This window comes from Hibiscus syriacus, unplaced genomic scaffold, assembly GCF_006381635.1.
Source record: "Hibiscus syriacus cultivar Baekdansim isolate YM2019G1 unplaced genomic scaffold, ASM638163v2 tig00111952_pilon, whole genome shotgun sequence".
NCBI classification, from domain to species: Eukaryota; Viridiplantae; Streptophyta; class Magnoliopsida; order Malvales; family Malvaceae; genus Hibiscus; species Hibiscus syriacus.
In genome coordinates, this window is record NW_024063220.1 from 432283 (window position 1) to 451040 (window position 18758).

Genomic DNA, 18758 nt, shown 5'->3' on the forward strand with positions numbered 1-18758 from the left:
ATTTATCATTTAATATCAATGATTAAGAATTATTTTTAAACATATATTATGTTATACTCACCCTATTAATAAAACAATATGTCTCTGCCAACTATGGTCATGTTATGATAGCTTGTCATCAATCATTTTGTGGCATCATCTGCGTAGGTTTCTTTTAATTTCTTGCCATACGGTTGATTTTTTCCCTTAATTTGATCTTTGGTTCAGATGATGTCAGGTGGGTTTCCCCCTTATAGGCCCAAATGGTTTGTCGAAACGCTATTCTTTTTGTAACATAAATGTATGAACATCAATAAATAATATCTATACTTAAATTAGTATTTTTTTGTATATATATAATAGGGACTAATAAAATTTGATTTTATTTATTTTTTAATTTTGAGTTATTCTAGTTGAATTATTGAGTCAACTTAAATTAGTAGTTTATATTTTGAATTATAGTCAAGTTTAATGTTAACAATTTGGTTATAAATTTTTATTCTTCATAGTAAAATATAAATGATAAAATGACACTTGTCAAATTATTATTTTAAAAATATTATTTGTTTTGAAAGAATATTCACCCTTATACAAAATAACAAATGAAATTTATATTTCTATATTTAATTTGTTGAGGTTAATCCAAAGGAATGGTCTTGTATGAATTTGATTCGAATAGAATGATATATGATGTAGAAAAACCCAGAAGATAGAATAGGGAAAGAGCAGTCAGTGATACACAATTACAAGTCTTGGAACAAATCAAGTTCTAGAAAGGAAATTGAATAATTTTGTGCCACTAAATATCAAATTTTGACTGGAATCATTCACACACCATGTGTTCAAATCATAATTCAGAATAGCTAAGATTCTGAACCTTTTCTTCCTTCAATTGTCCTGCCTGATTTGGGGCTTTGACTTATTATATTAATGCCCATATGAAGTATACAAGAGATCTTAAGTATTAAACTTTTTTTTTAAATAATTATTTATTAAATTTAATATTATAATAATTTATAAAAATTAATTTTTCGCTCTCAAATTTCTAACATTTTCCTTTGTAATCAAGTATTTATCCTATAAATAGATACTAAGGATAAGATTAGAAATAAAGTTTTTTCTTTTACCAAAACTCTCTTATATTTTCTTCATTAGTGAAATTATTCTCCTATGCTCGTAGGTTTTTCTCTTTTGGGTTTTTCACGTAAATTTAATGTCTTGTTTTTCTTTTTGATCGTGTTTATTTAGTTGCTAATAATCGTTCTGATATTATAACAGAAAACTATATAGAGTATAAATCTACCTTAATAAAGTTCTCTACTTTTAATCAAATTAGTATTCTTATTTTCCCAAATTTAAATATTAATTGTGCCAGTTTTTGTTGTACATTTACTATCCTGTTCTCATCTAGATGTGGAGTAGATTGTTGTAATCTAATTTTAGTTTATTCGAGAGACTCAATATGGTTGTAAACCGTGGCAAATCTAAAAATATTTAGAAATATTTTTGAAGATATGTTAAAAACATAATATTTTTAAGAGGTGAGCACAAATAAAATTTTAGTATGGATAAAAATAGGTAACTAAATAAAGAAAATCAGATTTTCAGATTGAATACGTGATCATCCTAAGTATACTGTGGATCCGCCACTGGTCGGAGAAGAGAGATCTTTTTTGACAAGGGGTTCATTTTTATTTCTTCAATAGCATCAACATGATGACTCAGAGGCAAAATTTTTAGGAGAGGGCAGCACTTGAAGCTGAATATCAGACATTATATCAACCCTTATATGCCAAGGTTTGCCTAAGAGTGGATCAAAGAATGCCAAGCCACTCACTAAAACAGAAGATTGTGGAAGTTTCTTCAACTTCTTCAATCCTCCTGAAGTTCCTGATGATGATGAAGGCATTGATGAAGATACCGTATGGCCTATGGGCAACCTCAAAAACAACCATTTTAATTTTGATGATTGATTCACTACTTTTGTTTTTCAAATTGTTCTCTCTTCTTGCACAGGCTGAAGAGCTTCAAAATCTAATGGAACAGGACTGTGACATAGGGCGTGTTCTTTTCAAGCTTACTCTAGTTATAGGCTCTTTTAAGTTTGGAGTCCTCTTCAAGCTTCTAACGAGTTCTATATATTTGTCAAACTGATAGTTTGAGTCTTATTCTATCTGTTCATTTGTGCAGATCAACAATTCGAGACAAGATTATTCAACATGCAGTGTCATGACTTACAGGAGAAGTTATCCAGGGAGATGAACTAGAGATAGAAGATGATGGAAATGAAGATCACGAGAATGAAGAAGAAAGTAAGCACAAAAAGAAGGTATGTGATACTTAATGCGTCTTATTACCCTTCCAAATTTTGTAGTGACACTAATTTTTCATTCCTTGTTAAATTCCATGAAAATGTTAATATGATTGGTTTGGAGAACCCTTCTTTCCCCCTTTTTGGTTTGTCTGGTATACTAGGACGTAGTCTCTTAGTCGGGAGATATGTTGAGATTTTCTCCATGTGCATGTTCCAGTAACCCAAGTGTATATGTCTTCCCGCATGAACCGAGTGACATCATTGTAAAAGAATTGAGGTCCCGAGTTTAAACAAAAAATAATTTAATCATTTAATATCAAATGATTAAGAATTATTTTTAAACATATATTATGTTATACTCACCCTATTAATAAAACAATATGTCTCTGCCAACTATGGTCATGTTATGATAGCTTGTCATCAATCATTTTGTGGCATCTGCGTAGGTTTCTTTTAATTTCTTGCCATACGGTTGATTTTTCCCTTAATTTGATCTTTGGTTCAGATGTCAGGTGGGTTTCCCCCTTTATAGGCCCAAATGGTTTGTCGAAACGCTATTCTTTTTGTAACATAAAATGTATATGAACATCAATAAATAATATCTATACTTAAATTAGTATTTTTTTTTGTATATATATAAATAGGGACTAATAAAATTTGATTTTATTTATTTTTTAATTTTGAGTTATTCTAGTTGAATTATTTGAGTCAACTTAAATTAGTAGTTTATATTTTGAATTATAGTCAAGTTTAAATGTTAACAATTTGGTTAATAAATTTTTTATTCTTCGTAGTAAAATATAAATGATAAAATGACACTTGTCAAATTATTAGTTTTAAAAATATTATTTGTTTTGAAAGAATATTCACCCTTATACATAAATAAACAAATGAAATTAGTATATTTCTATATTTAATTTTGTTGAGGTTAATCCAAAGGAATGGTCTTGTATGAATTTGATTCGAATAGAATGATATATGATGTAGAAAAACCCAGAAGATAGAATAGGGAAAGAGCAGTCAGTGATACACAATTACAAGTCTTGGAACAAATCAAGTTCTAGAAAGGAAAATTGAATAATTTTGTGCCACTAAATATCAAATTTTGACTGGAATCATTCACACATGTGTTCAAATCATAATTCAGAATAGCATAAGATTCTGAACCTTTTCACTTCCTTCAATTGTCCTGCCTGATTTGGGCTTTGACTTATATTAATGCCCATATGAAGTATACAAGAGATCTTAAGTATTAAACTTTTTTTTTAAATAATTATTTATTAAATTTAATATTATAATAATTATAAAAATTAATTTTTTCGCTCTCAAATTTCTAACATTTCCTTTGTAATCAAGTATTTATCCTATAAATAGATACTAAGGATAAGAGTTAGAAATAAAGTTTTTTTTTTACCAAAACTCTCTTATATTTTCTTTCTTCATATTAGTGAAATTATTCTCCTATGCTCGTAGGTTTCTCTTTTTGGGTTTTTCACGTAAATTTTAATGTTCTTTGTTTTTCTTTTTGATCGTGTTTATTTAGTTGCTAATAATCGTTCTGATATTATAACAGAAAACTATATAGAGTATAAATCTACCTTAATAAAGTTCTCTATTTTAATCAAATTAGTATTCTTATTTTCCCAAATTTAAATATTAATTTGTGCCAGTTTGAATTCGGGTCAAACTCTAACAAATATTTACCTTGACGCAAGTTATGAAAGTACAAAGGTTTCGAGATAAAACACCCAAATTCGGATGAAACACCCAAACTCAACGAAAAACAATTCTTCACTTCAACGAACAAGTTTTTCACCTCTTCCACAACACCCCTCAAAGGGGTAATCTTCAGTAATGGATACCGACTGAATCCAAATTTTTCTAAGCTTGGATTTAGCCTTCACATCGACATGGTTATCATAAGTCTCAACTTTGCTCACAAATGTATCATCACAAGCAATATCATGCACAACACAATCCTGATCATCAATGATAATTTTATCTTCAACTTCGTTATGCTCATGAAATTGAACTTTTTTCTACTTTACATAACCGTTTGCCCATAATTATCTTGTTTAACAAAAAGTCTTGTTTTTGCTAGATTTAGTCAAGATTTTTTACTAGTAACGTAATTTGACACGAGGGATGAAACATCAAGTGCATTATCTAAAACTGTTGAATCGTGTAGAACATAAAATTTGGCAGTATTTCTCTGCCTTTTTCATCACAACAAGAGAGCCCTTACAAATCTTCATAGCTCCACCTTCACTGGAGAATTTATACCTTTTGAATCTAGGGTACCTAACGAAATTAGATTTCTACTTATATCTGGAACATGTCTCATATTACCAAGTTCAAACAACTCATCGAACATTTTAATCTTTATTATGCCAATACCAGCGTCTTAACAAAAACATTATTTCCCAAAAATACATCACCAGTAGATACAACTTTATACGTCACAAACTAGTCACAATTATGACTCATATGAAAACTCCTACCAGAGTCAAGTATTCATTCATCACTTGTTATAGAGTTGTCATCAGTTGCAACTAGGAGTTCTTCGTCATCGCACTCTCTACTACCCCGATCTTACCATATTTTTTGGAGTTTTGCTCTTTAGCTTCTCTCTTAATTATTCTGTAACTTGTAACACTCCAATTTAACATGACTTTCTTTTACAAAAGTGACAAGTTTTATCTTAGTTGAAAGATTTTGAAATGTCCATTCCTTCATTACTAGAAGAACGCTCGCCTTTTCTTTCATGGTCTAAACTAATTGATTCATGCACTATGAAACCCTCTACATGAGGCTCAAAACTAGATAAAAGACAATTCATCTTGTCAAACGAGTGTGAACCATTGTACACCTCTTCAAGAGTGAACGTTCACGACTGTACAGAATTATGTCTCTAAAAATATAGTATGAAGAAGGCAATGAACACAAAAGGATCAATCCTAAATATTCTTGATCATACTTCTAAAGTCTATATCACACAGTTTCCTTGAATGCGATCAGGTGCTCTTAAAGAGATGAACATTCGCCAACTTGAGCGAATAAAGACGTTGCTTTAAGTGCAACTTACTGGTCAACGATTTTTGCATGCATAGTTGCTCCAATTTCGTCCACAAAGAAGTAACTTTTTTTCTTTTAACACATCCTGCAATATTTGATTTGATAAGTGTAAACGGATATGAAATAGGGTTTTACGATCCTTATGCTTTTCTTCGTTCATCCAATTTGACGGTGTCTTTTTATCAAACTCTTACAATGCATCATTTAAGTCCAATTGTGCAAGGACATCCTGAATCTTCACCTGCCACAACGATAACTTGGGTTTCGATCCAACAGTGGAATATCATACTTTATTATTGCCATAATCTTAAACCTAAATTTATAATACCAATTTGTTTAATATCAAAACAATTATCGGTAAATAAATAAACATGATAAAAAAATAAAAAACACCAAGATTTACGTGAAAACCCTAAAAAGGTGAAAACCACGGGCATATGAGAAAACTTTCACTAATATGAAGGAAGAAAATACAAGATATTTTGGTGAAAGAAAAAACTTTATTTCTAACTTTACCCTTAGTATCTATTTATAAGATATACACTTGATTAGAAAGGAAAACTATAGAATAGAAAATACTTAATATAGTTCTCTACTTTTAATCAAACTAAGATTCTTAGTTTTCCAAATTTAAATATTAATTTGTGTCATTTTAAATTTGAGTCAAATTCTAACAATAATAAAAGTCAAAATTTTGAATGCGTTTAAAATTTAAATGACCCAAATCTAATGATTCTAATAATTCAAATTAGATATGTCTTAGGAAAGTAATTCGAAATAACTTAAATCTAAAATGATTATAACATAAAATAGTTTGACCCAAAATAACCTAAACGAATTGTGCCTAAAAATTGATTGAAATATAAAATGACTGGAACCAAAATAATCCGGAAATTAAAATATGAATGGACCAAATTCAATTTTCTATTCTACTTTTTTGGGCCGGGTGGTGGTTTTTTGAGACGACGCTTTTGACTCAGATTTTGTTTGGAATGGAACAAAAGAAGCTGTGGAATTTTGTGTAGACCATGTTGTTTTCAACGACTTTTACCAAGTATATATGTATAAATTAGTTTTGGTCTCTAAACTATGTATCTCCTTTCAACTTGCTCCCATAACTTTTTTATCCACTCTAGTCTCTCAACTCGACATTAGCCTCGCGAGTTTTCGAGTTGGGTTGGATTTCATTTTAAATTTTTGAGTCGAATCGAGTTCAACTCATTCGTTTATAACCCTATTTGACATTTTTCTCATTTTAGTCATTTCAATAACATGATATTCGTTTGAGTTAAGTGAAGTGAAAAAAATGAATTAGTTGAGTTTACAAGTAGCATTTTATCATTAATTTTTTTTTTTTTAGAATTTGTATGAATAAGTTAAGTTTATGAAATTCTATTCTAGTCGGATGAGATATACTTGTTGTGTTAAAATTTAAATGTAATTCTTTATAATATTATGTTAATTATATGGGGGTTTTCATAGTTAAATGCTTGTAATGATTGATTCTAATTGCAACTATTATTCTCGTTGAAATTAAATTGATTGTATATTTTCATACTTGTAATGTTTGAATTTAATCGTAACTGTTGGTGTAGTTAAAAGTTGTATCCAAAAAAAAATCCAGAAAAATAATCTGATCAAAAATCAAAATTGTATAATTTACAGCAAAAGAAAGGAAAAATCTGCGACTGCAGAAGAAATTAGAGTGATTCATCACTGTGCTAAGCCTTTGATTAGTCTTCTCACTGCTTCCTTGAAGATGGATTCATCCCATTCATTGCCCTACAAATATATAAACAAAAAGGTCTTTTAATTGTGTTGTAAATACTTAAGCTAAATAGCTATTTTTGAGGGTCTAAAATTGTAATTTTCCATGGCTTCGCCTTTGAATCTAAGTAACACAAATTAATATACGACTGGACGATTTGTCAATAAAAAGCCAACTTCTATTCCCAATCAGAAAACGACTCTTTAAACATGTATTTAATTCAATTTGTTGATGTCTCAAGTATGATGAATTTGCATACCTCAATCTGAGTCTCAAGTTAACAGGATTAACCGAACCAAATTCCGATACACGGGTGTTAGCTTCAATGGACATCAAGTTCACATTCCTATCAAGCTTCAAGAATTCAAGCAGATGAATTAAGATATCCGCCATCGACACTTCTCCGACGATGCTAACTCTGAGGTCGACGAGTCTTTGGTCGGATGTCGATTTCGGATATGGGTTTAACGACAACATTTACACTCTCATTCGATGAACTATGAACTTCCATGGAAGCTCCTTTGGAAGGCAAAACCAGTGCTTCTAGCAACTGGTTTTGCCTACTAAGCTCCATGATTTGTGCCTTCAATGAACCCAAGTATTCCCCCGCACTTGTAAGCACCGATGCTTTATCTCCCTGCATGAATACCAAAATTAATGATGTAAATCAATGGTCCAGTCATTCTACTTCCAAAACTCCCTGTGTTTGAATTATATCAAAAGATTAAAACTAATACTCTTTGGATTTCAAAGTTTTAGTTCAATCATTCACATCCTTAGTATTTCTGTCAAAATTTTATTTCAAGGTTTTTTGTGGGGATTATAAAATTTGAGGTCAAAATTAAAATTTTGTATTAAAATGAATTAAATCGAATTATTAATTTTTAAAATGGTTAAAAATGCATTTTGCATAAATCAAAAGGCTAAGAGGGTTAAATTGAATTACGAATTTTTGGGAGTGATGAAAAATGTTATTTTACCATTTAGTCAATGGGGACAATGCTTTTGAGAAAGTGGAGGAATTAACTTTTGTAATAAATTACATCATAAACATTGAACTATGCTTAATAATTGTTTTAGTCACTAAATTTCAAAATAAAATAGATATTAAATTTATCAAAATGTTAAAAAATGTCTATGGAACCTACAATAAGTATAGGAGTCCAATAAACTTAATGACCCTTTAGTATTTTTTAAAGTTTAGTGACCAAAATGATTATTAAGCATTGTACAACGATCTCTAGTGTACTTTATCTTAACTTTTTTTGACGTATAAGGATTAAATCGAAAGCATCATAAATAGCAGTGACTAGAAGAAGAATTCGACCTAAGCATGAATTAACGACTTTAGGTACCTTAGTGCCCGGAGGAAGAAGGGATCGCAATGCAGTGAAACTTTCATTGAGTTTCTCTCTTCTTTTGCGTTCCGATCATATGGTGCAACTGATTGCTGGTTGGCGGCTTCCGAGCAGTTGTTCGCGCCTCGCCAGATTGAATTTTCTATAAAATAAAATCACTCGTTCATCATAGCCTGAGCTCGTAAACTGGCCCTCGCCGGCGTCGTTATCGGGCCGCCCAACGTCGACGCATAGCGTTTAAAAGCACTAGCATTGGGGTTCAGCTGTAATTGTACGGAAAATTCTGATTCCGTTGAAGAGGAATCGAAGAGGAGGAAGCAGAAGAAGGAGACGTTAAGACGGAGAGGATCGCCCTCTCATCGTCTCGTTCTCTCCCTCCAACGTCGGTAGCCGCACGTTGCACCGCATTTGAGAAAGGGCTGCATGACTTGGCGAGGATCGTTGAACGGAGAGGGTTCATTAGCGGTCGGGAAGGTGAAGATCAAAGAAGAATCCGGATGCTCGTCGATAGTGACCTTAACGAAGACGAAGACAGTCGATTCGGATCGGTCGATTGCGGAAGCTGATCTTCCAACGGAGACAATTGTCCGGAGAAATCACCGGAGAAGAAGCTATCATCTCCATCTCCATGTTAAGCTGCAATTAATTTGACAATATAGAGTTGAATGATACATTATATACATATATAATATAGAATGGCGGCATTATAATATTTGGGGAGTATTAGTTTATTGGGTATAATACCATAGAGTACCAAATTATGTTAAATGATTGTTTTAGCTATTAAATTTTTAAAAATCCTATAATGATCATTAAATTTATCGAACTATTATAAATAATCAGTTCAATGTTATAATGAGTGTAAACGTTCGATAAATTTAATCGGCATAATGTCAAAATTAACCCCTAACATTTATCAAAATGGTCATTTTGAGCCATTCTTCTTTATTTATCATTTTGGCCTCCAACATTTATTTTGAGGCAAAAAGGCCCCTCTCTTGTTGGATCATCAGTCAACTAAAATAAAGATATTTTTATCCTAAATAAAATATTGAAGGGTTAAAATGTTCTAGAGAAAAAGAATAAATATCAAAGTAACAAATGACCTTTTTAAAATAAAACAAGGATAAAATGCTTTAAAAAAAGAATAAGAGTAAACAGACTTTAACATATTTATTTTACTGTACTTCGCTTGATGTCCCTAACTCAATCTCTACAGTCCTTCATGCCAAATACAGCCGTCTGCAATATTTAGAAAACAATCCAAACATACTCGAAATGTCTCAAATTAAAACCACGTCAATAAATTATTTGAATCAAAGTGCTGTCAATCTCAATGAAAAACAATTTTAAATCGAAACTTAATTGATCCGACGATAAAACAAATTAGGACAAGTTTTGAGATTTGACAAGTAGAATAAACCTTGATCCCTGGTTCCTGCAGTAACCAACGACGGAAGATACGTTAGGGTAGTTGTTGTGTAAAACCACAATCTAGTAGTGTTGAGCTCATGTCATGGGGAAATTGCATTGTTATTTAATTTACCCGATAGAACTGCCTCTGCGTCTGATGGGTTTGAAGCTCCGATTCCTCCAACTCAACGTAAGGCTGATTCTTCCCCAACGCAAACCCTGGAACGAACTCACTGCAGTACACAAATCCCCCCACACATCAATACCAACGCTTTAACTTTAACAGGTTAGCTTTCATGGCGTTTGATTGTTTTTATAAAAGAAATGATATTGTTATAGCTTCATTGTTCGTCTGGTAAAATTAGGTGACTGAGCTTGGAAAAATTTTAGGGGAGGGTCTAACTACGTTTTAGTCCCCCTATCACATTAATTCGTTTGTACTGTTGTCAAGTGCTTGCAAACTTCTTTACCGTTATCGGTTGTATAGTTAGGGTTATGTGAAAATTCAATCAAACAATCTTCAATTATAAACTTACACGTTGATCGAATACTTAACATGATTTTAAAATTTTGATCATTACTTGCACGATAATAACTCATGATGTATTCATTTGGACCTGATAATAATTATTGTAAAAATAGAGGGTTGGGTCGACTGAAACAAGATCGGAGTCTTTAGGTTAACATGGCATGAGATTATGTCGAATCAAAATTTAATATTGTACAGAGAGTAAATCCAGAATTAGACCAATAGTTATCAAAGGTGGGCCGGGCCAACCAGCCAAGCAAAGAAAATTTGGAAAAGTAATGGTCAAACTTCAAAGTCATCCTCCCCATGATTCGTTTGAAAAGGGTCAGCCATAGATTTCCTTTCCCCCTCTTTATTATTCTTTGGAAATAAGGTTTCGCTTCTTTAATTACTTTTGAAAAGTCTTTGAGTTAATTGTATCATAAATATTCAAACTATAACTCTCATTCTAACTTAGCCCCTAAACATTTGAACATTTCAATGTCATCCCTAATTATGACTCTCATTTTAAATTAGTCTTTACGCTTTTGAACATTTTAATTTCATTCCAAAATTATGACCTCATTCCAAATTGGTCCCAAACTTTTGAACATTTCAATTTCTTCACAAAATATAGGTATATGTTAATCACATCCTTGTTAATAAATCATTGGCCAAACTATAATATTATATGTTTGGAAAAAAATAAAATATAGGTTAAACTATGATCAAAATTATTACATATTTGGATGAAATTAAAAGATTCAAAAGTTTGTGGACTAATTTAGAATTAAGGCCATATTTTGGGGATGAAATTATAATACTCAAAAGTTCAGGACTAATTTAGAATAGGAATCATACTTAGGAATGAAATTGAAATATTAAAAATGAAGTTCAAGGACTAAATTGAACTTTGAAATCAAGTTCGTGTACCAAAACATTTTTTCACATAAAAGAGGGGTTTTCAAATTAAGCAAAAGCGTTGCACGATTCTCAGTCGTGGGATCAAGCATCGACCGAACGACCCAGATCGTATATCAACTATGGTTTATGAAACCCTAAGAATATTATCACGCGCAGCCAATCTTGAACCGTTGGATCTGCAGCCAATCTAACGACCCATGAGAAGGCAGAGAAGGAATGGAAGGAGGGGACCATCGGCTTCACGTGGACCTTTGTTCTTCCCTCCATTCTCAAGATTTTGAGTGTGGGTAACCCCTGACACCATATTCACTTGCTAAATCTCAGTTTGCTTCCTCGTCGACATCAACTTTAGCTAGAAAGACTGGAAGAGGTCGGCTTTAATGTTCCTTACAACCACCCACTCCTCCTAATTTCCCATTTACAAATGGAAAGCCCTGTACTCATAAACTAAGAAAGTAATGGAGGAATCAAGGAATGGGGGTTATGAAGAGTGCAACAAGAATGCGTCAAATACAGGCGCCCAGGTTGCTGCCTCTGCCTGCGCCTCCCTTGCGTTAACGCTCACAAGCAACGCACCGACTACCATGGCAAAAAGAACATCACTTCCTCTGCTCCTCTCTAAATTCGACGATAATCTTCTCATCTCAGGAAGAATTGCATTTTATGGACTATTGAATGGCGGTTTCACTCTACGGATGTTGTTTTACTTGACCATGGTGTACATGAAGATACAAGCCTCTGCTCATTAATGGAAAACCATCTCCAACCTAGCCCCTGGAATCGTTCTATAAGGCGGATCTGCGAAGTGTAGCTCGATTGCCTCAAGTATTTTATTCGAAATACTAAGGTATATCACCCTTTTGGGGCTCGACGCAAAGGCCACCACACAGAAACAACGGTAATACCCGAATCAGAACCTACAGGGAAGGTTTCACGGCGAACCGATGCTGCCCAGCCTCGACCCAAGCCAGCTGTGCTTTCTCGGAGAAGATACGCCTTACCACGGCCACGAATAGCTGAGCGCGCGTAAGAGACATGTTTGCTAGCCCAAAGCTCGCGTGTTCGTTGATAACACGCTACAATGATGACGGCTGCGAACAGGGTGCAAAGAGGAATGGTCAGCGAACCTACATTGACGATGAATGGCGGCGCGACGACACGAAAACTCCATGAACGAAGCTGCTAGGGTCTGAAGCGAGAGACCGAAGAAGGGAGGACCGACGCACTTGTGGGTTTTTAATTTGGGGAACAACTGCAAGCTGTAAGTTGAATTGAGATATCTTATTGTGGGGCCCATGTTTTAAAAGCCAGAGCCATTTGTTTTCATGTAACCCACGTGCACTTAGGGTTGTTAAATGCTAAACCTTGGTAAAATCCTTCAATTTTTGAACATATTCATTTTGGTCCTTTTTCATTTTCATTTTTATTTTTATTTTTATTTTATTATTTTTCTTTTTACTAACTTTTATTTATCATTTTTATCTATTTTATTTATTTTATTATTATTATATTAACATTTTTTTCATATTCATATTCATTTTATTTTTATTTTTATTTTACCAAACATATTTTCGACTTTAGGGATACTCTTCAACCAATCAAAGGTAAGTAACTCGAATTGATTTTTTTTTAAATTTTAATTTAAATTCTTAATTTTCACAATTAAAGACAACCGAAAAATTAATTGGTACCGAAAGGGCGGTTCAAGGGTGCTAATCCTTCCTTGACCGTAACCGACTCCCGAACCCGACACGTTTCTGGTACAACGCAGATCAGGTAAGATGGTGTCCGACCTACCTAAATTCGTTTTAAAGTGGTCGGTGGCGACTCCTAACACAATTATTTCAAGTCGAAGCCCAATTCCGGGGCCCAACCGAAAGACGGTTACGACAGCTTGGCGACTCCGCTGGGGACAGGTAAGTGAGTCAGGCTAAGGTAATTTCCAGTTGTCTTTTTAACGAAAATGGTAAGTTTAAATTTTAAGGTAATATTTCGATCCTTTTTACTTACTTTTGATTATATCTTCGAGTAAATAGTTGGACTAATCGTTTTCTCATGATTTCAGACTTCAAAGTTTTTTTCACCTAAGGCTCTATACCCGAGCTCCAATTCCTATTTTAAGTGGGGGTGAAAGCGACGCCTTCGTGTGAATTTATTCACCGTATGGGCCTAGCAAGTAGCCTTCGGGATTCATATACCTTATGCCTTCGTGTGAATTTATTCTCCGTATGGGCATAAGGGAATGTGTCCTCTCAAGTTTAACTTAGTCTACACAAGCCTGTGATGGGTTTAGGACTAAGGGTCTGGTAAGCCCAAGGGGGCACCAGCAAGGAGAACTCGGGTACCGTGTTTTAGAACCTAAACTGGGAGACTTTGAAGGAGTTAGAGCCTACCCCAAAACCTCATTTCAAACCCTAGGATGCTGGAATTATTTCCTGCTTTACTTTCTGTTCAAAGCATGTGAACTAGAAATTTATGCGGTTAGGACTTGTTCAAAATCAACATGCGGGATAGAGATCATGTCCGGGTAGGAATAATAAGCATGTGGGGTAGATATGTGGGGTAGGATTTTCATTTTCATTTTCATTTTTTTATTATCCTTATCTCACTAACTTTTTTTTCTCCTTTCATTTTCTGTTCTTTTGCATTTTTTTTTGATCATTCGCATCATTAAAACGAGGTGTTGATCCACCAAAAATGTGTTTGTTAAACGTAATAGTCTACATTAACGGACAAAGGGGTTTATAATACAACGAGATAAAAAGCTCAGAAGTCCAACCGGGATTAAGAATACTTAGAGCAAAGGTTGCAGGGGCAAGACGAGGAAATGGTTATTGACCCGGAGAATCCTTTCGAAAATTACGAGAATAAGATGGTGAAACCCTAGCTAAGCTAGAGACCATTATTGATGAATTCTAAAAACAAGTCGACAAACTTCGGATGGAAGGCTCCAAAGACACTTTCGTTGGAACAAGCTCGGCATAGAGTGAAGGCCGGAGATGCAGTCATTCGAGACCTTTTTTGGGGCAAGCAACTCGTCACCCGCACAAGTTTAGCCAAAGGAGCTGGAACGGTTCGACAGGATATCAACCGGTGAAGAAGCGGAAGACGAATCAACTTGCCAGAGCTGTGCGGGGTCTATACCATCAAAAAGTTTTTTGTCTCTTCAGACGTAACATTTTTGTCCCCAATAAGGATTATTCAAATAATAGGCACATTTTTTCGGATCAATGCCTCGGACATTTCATGCTTCATGCATTTAAACATTTGTATATTGTTCATTTCTTTACATTCACATTAACTATCTTCACATGATTCATCAAAAAATGAAACACTTCGACCCTATGACATATAAGGAGCTTTACCAACAGTTGTTTGACGCACATGTGGTTCACCATATCCAGAGAAATCCATGAAGCCCCGTACCCCAAGTAGTATGATGAACGCTCATTGCAGCGGAGTCCCAGGGCACACTATCGAGAATTACTCCACAATCAAGAGAATCATACAGAAAATACGTAACAAGAATCGGATCGACTTCAACAACTTGGGGGCATCCAAGTGAGGAAGACCATTTCATCATTTGAGACATCTTGTTTGAATTTGTTTTTTCATTTTTTTTTTCTCAAGTTTTATAAGGACTTTTAAATAAATTTATGTTACTTTAAAGATGTTAAGCAATGATCACATTTGCAAACTTGCAATTCTTTGAATATCATTTGAATTAAGAAACTCTGTGAATGGTTCAAAGTTACGGATCTTTGACAAAGTAACATGTTTTAAAACAAGGACCTTGACCTTACCTAAAATATACCCTCAAACACCGTACCCTGCTCTTACAATTAACTAATACAACATTTTCCTTTCATAAGGTACGGACAACATGGGGCATCATTTGCATATGACAATTACTATGTTTTTTATTTAAGATGTTCAGTGATGATAATGATCTTCACAGATGGAATAGTCGAGTAAGTGAATCTAGTTTAGGTCAGTTGCTTGAAAATTGAACTCTAAATAAATTTTTTGCTTTCAACAAACACCTAGACTATAACAGGTTCTTCTTGACAATCTTAAGAAATTAAATCCGTAAAACTGAGCTATTCCACTAAGGCAATTGGTTACAGAGGAAACTCGAAAGCCCTGGCTTTATGAATAGATTGTATTCAAACCATGACATTGCTCGGACACTTGGCAATTCGGTGTTTGCTCCACTGCTTTTGTCAGGCCGAAGAATTTATGATGAGATGAACCCTTCAGTTAAACCTGATAAAAGTGATTATAATGTTAAGCTGTCCCTCTAAAGTAATTGGTTAAACACCCCGACTTTATGGATTCAGCTAGCCAGACAATGGAAAATTAAATCAAATTTATCTGAGCAGGAAATTTTCGGTAATGTTGGACTAAGGGAGTTAAGGAACACCTGTTATAGTCAAATTCACACGAGCACTCAAGAATTTCATTTTTAGACCGATATTTCTGCACTACCTTTGTTAGAGGTGCTTACAAAACTTGAACAAATGGAAGATTCCAGAGGACCGAAATAAAAGGTCTAGTAATTGATCATGCTAGTCGCGTCATTTTGTCTGCACCCAAATGAAATGCCAAAGCATATTTCGATATTTTAAAAAAAAATGACATTTTGGGTTACCAAAACCTTATAAAAGAGGCCAACCTAAAGCCAACTCATCCATTTGAACATTTGTCAAAGATTTGTAACTCTGAAAGCATTAAAAGAGCTCTTGATTCCTTTGATATTTTTTTTTTGAACTGCGAACAATATTTTACAACATTTTTATCATTTCTCTCTCCTAAAACAAGAAAAAAGAGAAAAACATTCTCAAGCAGAACAGTCTTAGTTATGAAATGTCTGTAAAGCCCAAGCTCGAGAAGCAAATGGGGCACGATCGATTCCATGGACCAGATTGGCAGACAAAGCACGAAGAGATAACACATAATTCATTCATGTTGCATGCATCTTAGACATACTTAGGTGCGTCACATTCATCATTTTAACATACACGTTTTTGCAGCTTTTAGAGTCAAGTTTTGACTTCAGGATGAAGGATACTCGATTCTCAAGCGCCTTCAAAGAAGGATGGTGGTTGCTTAACTCGGCAGTAAGGAGCTACACCTCAACCGACTTGATATCTCAGAACCAATTTCAGATAGGTTCGAGAACCAGTTCAAAACAAATCCAGTTCGACTCAAACTCATCCATGAGCATCATGTTTCCAGTTAAAACTTTCAAGCCAATTTCAACTTCACAACGAAGGATATTGGACTTGAGACAACGCAAGTTCAACTTCATGATGAAGGGACCGATGGTTGTCAATTTCAGAGCCAATTTCAACTTCACAACGAAGGATATTGGACTCCAGACAACGCAAGTTCAACTTCACGACGAAGGGACCGCTGGTTGTCAATAACCAACTTCTCAATTTCAGAGCCAATTTCAACTTCACAACGAAGGATATTGGACTCCAGACAACGCAAGTTCAACTTCACGACGAAGGGACCGCTGGTTGTCAATAAACAATTTTCCAATTTCAACTTCTCAACGAAGGATATTGGACTCCAGACAACGCAAGTTCAACTTCACGACGAAGGGACCGCTGGTTGTCAATAAACAACTTCTCAATTTCAGAGCCAATTTCAACTTCACAACGAAGGATATGGACTCCAGACAACGCAAGTTCAACTTCACGACGAAGGGACCGCTGGTTGTCAATAAAACTTCTCAATTTCAGAGCCAATTTCAACTTCACAACGAAGGATATTGGACTCCAGACAACGCAAGTTCAACTTCACGACGAAGGGACCGCTGGTTGTCAACAAACATTTCTCAATTTCAGAGCCAATTTCAACTTCACAACGAAGGATATTGGACTCCAGACAACGCAAGTTCAACTTCACGACGAAGGGACCGCTGGTTGTCAATAAACAATTTTCCAATTTCAATTTCTCAACGAAGGATATTGGACTCCAGACAACGCAAGTTCAACTTCACGACGAAGGGACCGCTGGTTGTCAATAAACAACTTCTCAATTTCAGAGCCAATTTCAACTTCACAACGAAGGATATTGGACTCCAGACAACGCAAGTTCAACTTCACGACGAAGGGACCGCTGGTTGTCAATAACCAACTTCTCAATTTCAGAGCCAATTTCAACTTCACAACGAAGGATATTGGACTCCAGACAACGCAAGTTCAACTTCACGACGAAGGGACCGCTGGTTGTCAACAAACATTTCTCAATTTCAGAGCCAATTTCAACTTCACAACGAAGGATATTGGACTCCAGACAACGCAAGTTCAACTTCACGACGAAGGGACCGCTGGTTGTCAATAAACATTTCCCAGTTCCAGAACCAATTTCGACTCCACGGTGGAGGATATTGGACTCGAAACAATACTACTCATTTGGATTTCAACTTCATGACGAAGGATATCCAGTTCCCAGGCTCAACTTCAAGACGAAGGGGCCATACGCAACTTCACAATGAAGGGTATCATGCCTTAACGGATGAACCCAACCTCACGACGAATGAGTCATCTGTAACACCACAACACCAAAGTCTTCAAGTCAAGTTTCGGCTTCACGACGAAGTACCTTAAGCCAGAAGAGGATTCAAAGGCCACTTGCCAAAAACTTTGAGCTTGGTTTTAACTTCACAACGAAGGATTTCGTGCTCAAAATTTTCCAGTTTTGACCCAACCTCACGACGAGAGAGTCGTTTCGTGATTGACAAGCCAGTTTCAACATCGGTTTTCATCTCCACGACAGAGGACCTTCGATATGGATGAAACTTGTGTCTATTAATCTTTGCTCCATTTTCGTTACACGATAATAAGCAAAGAGGGGCAGCTGTAGACACTCGTTTTTTACCGAACTTAAATATATATATATATTATAATAATTATTTGTTATTATTATTAATTATTATTATTAATATTTTTTTTTAATATTTTTGCAGGCCCATGTTCAACCCCACTATCCCACTTTCTTTATTGATTAAAAGACACGTCCTTGGGAAAACTGGGAACTATGCAGCCTGGTCCGGATTCCATGGGAGTCGTTACTATTTCTCATGGTTGCACCGAAAGTGCATGCGGACTTGTGGGACTCTGAAACCCTTAAAGATCGGCCTTCGTGGTTCCGTGATTGAAGAGCCGTGGATGAACGTGTTGTCCATTGAACTACTCTATATACAGCCTTATGCGCCAACAGCAGGGGGGATCCCATGAGAAGGCAGAGAAGGAATGGAAGGAGGGGACCATCGGCTTCACGTGGACCTTTGTTCTTCCCTCCATTTCTCAAGATTTTGAGTGTGGGGTAACCCCTGACACCATATTCACTTGCTAAATCTCAGTTTGCTTCCTCGTCGACATCAACTTTAGCTAGAAAGACTGGAAG

The 18758-nt window shown here is 34.9% G+C and overlaps 1 pseudogene; it reads right to left on the reverse strand.

Moving 5' to 3' along the window:
• Nucleotides 1-7095: 7095 nt before the first annotated feature.
• On the reverse strand, nt 7096-11606 carry LOC120173458 (annotated as a pseudogene).
• Between the last annotated feature and the right edge of the window lie 7152 nt (nt 11607-18758).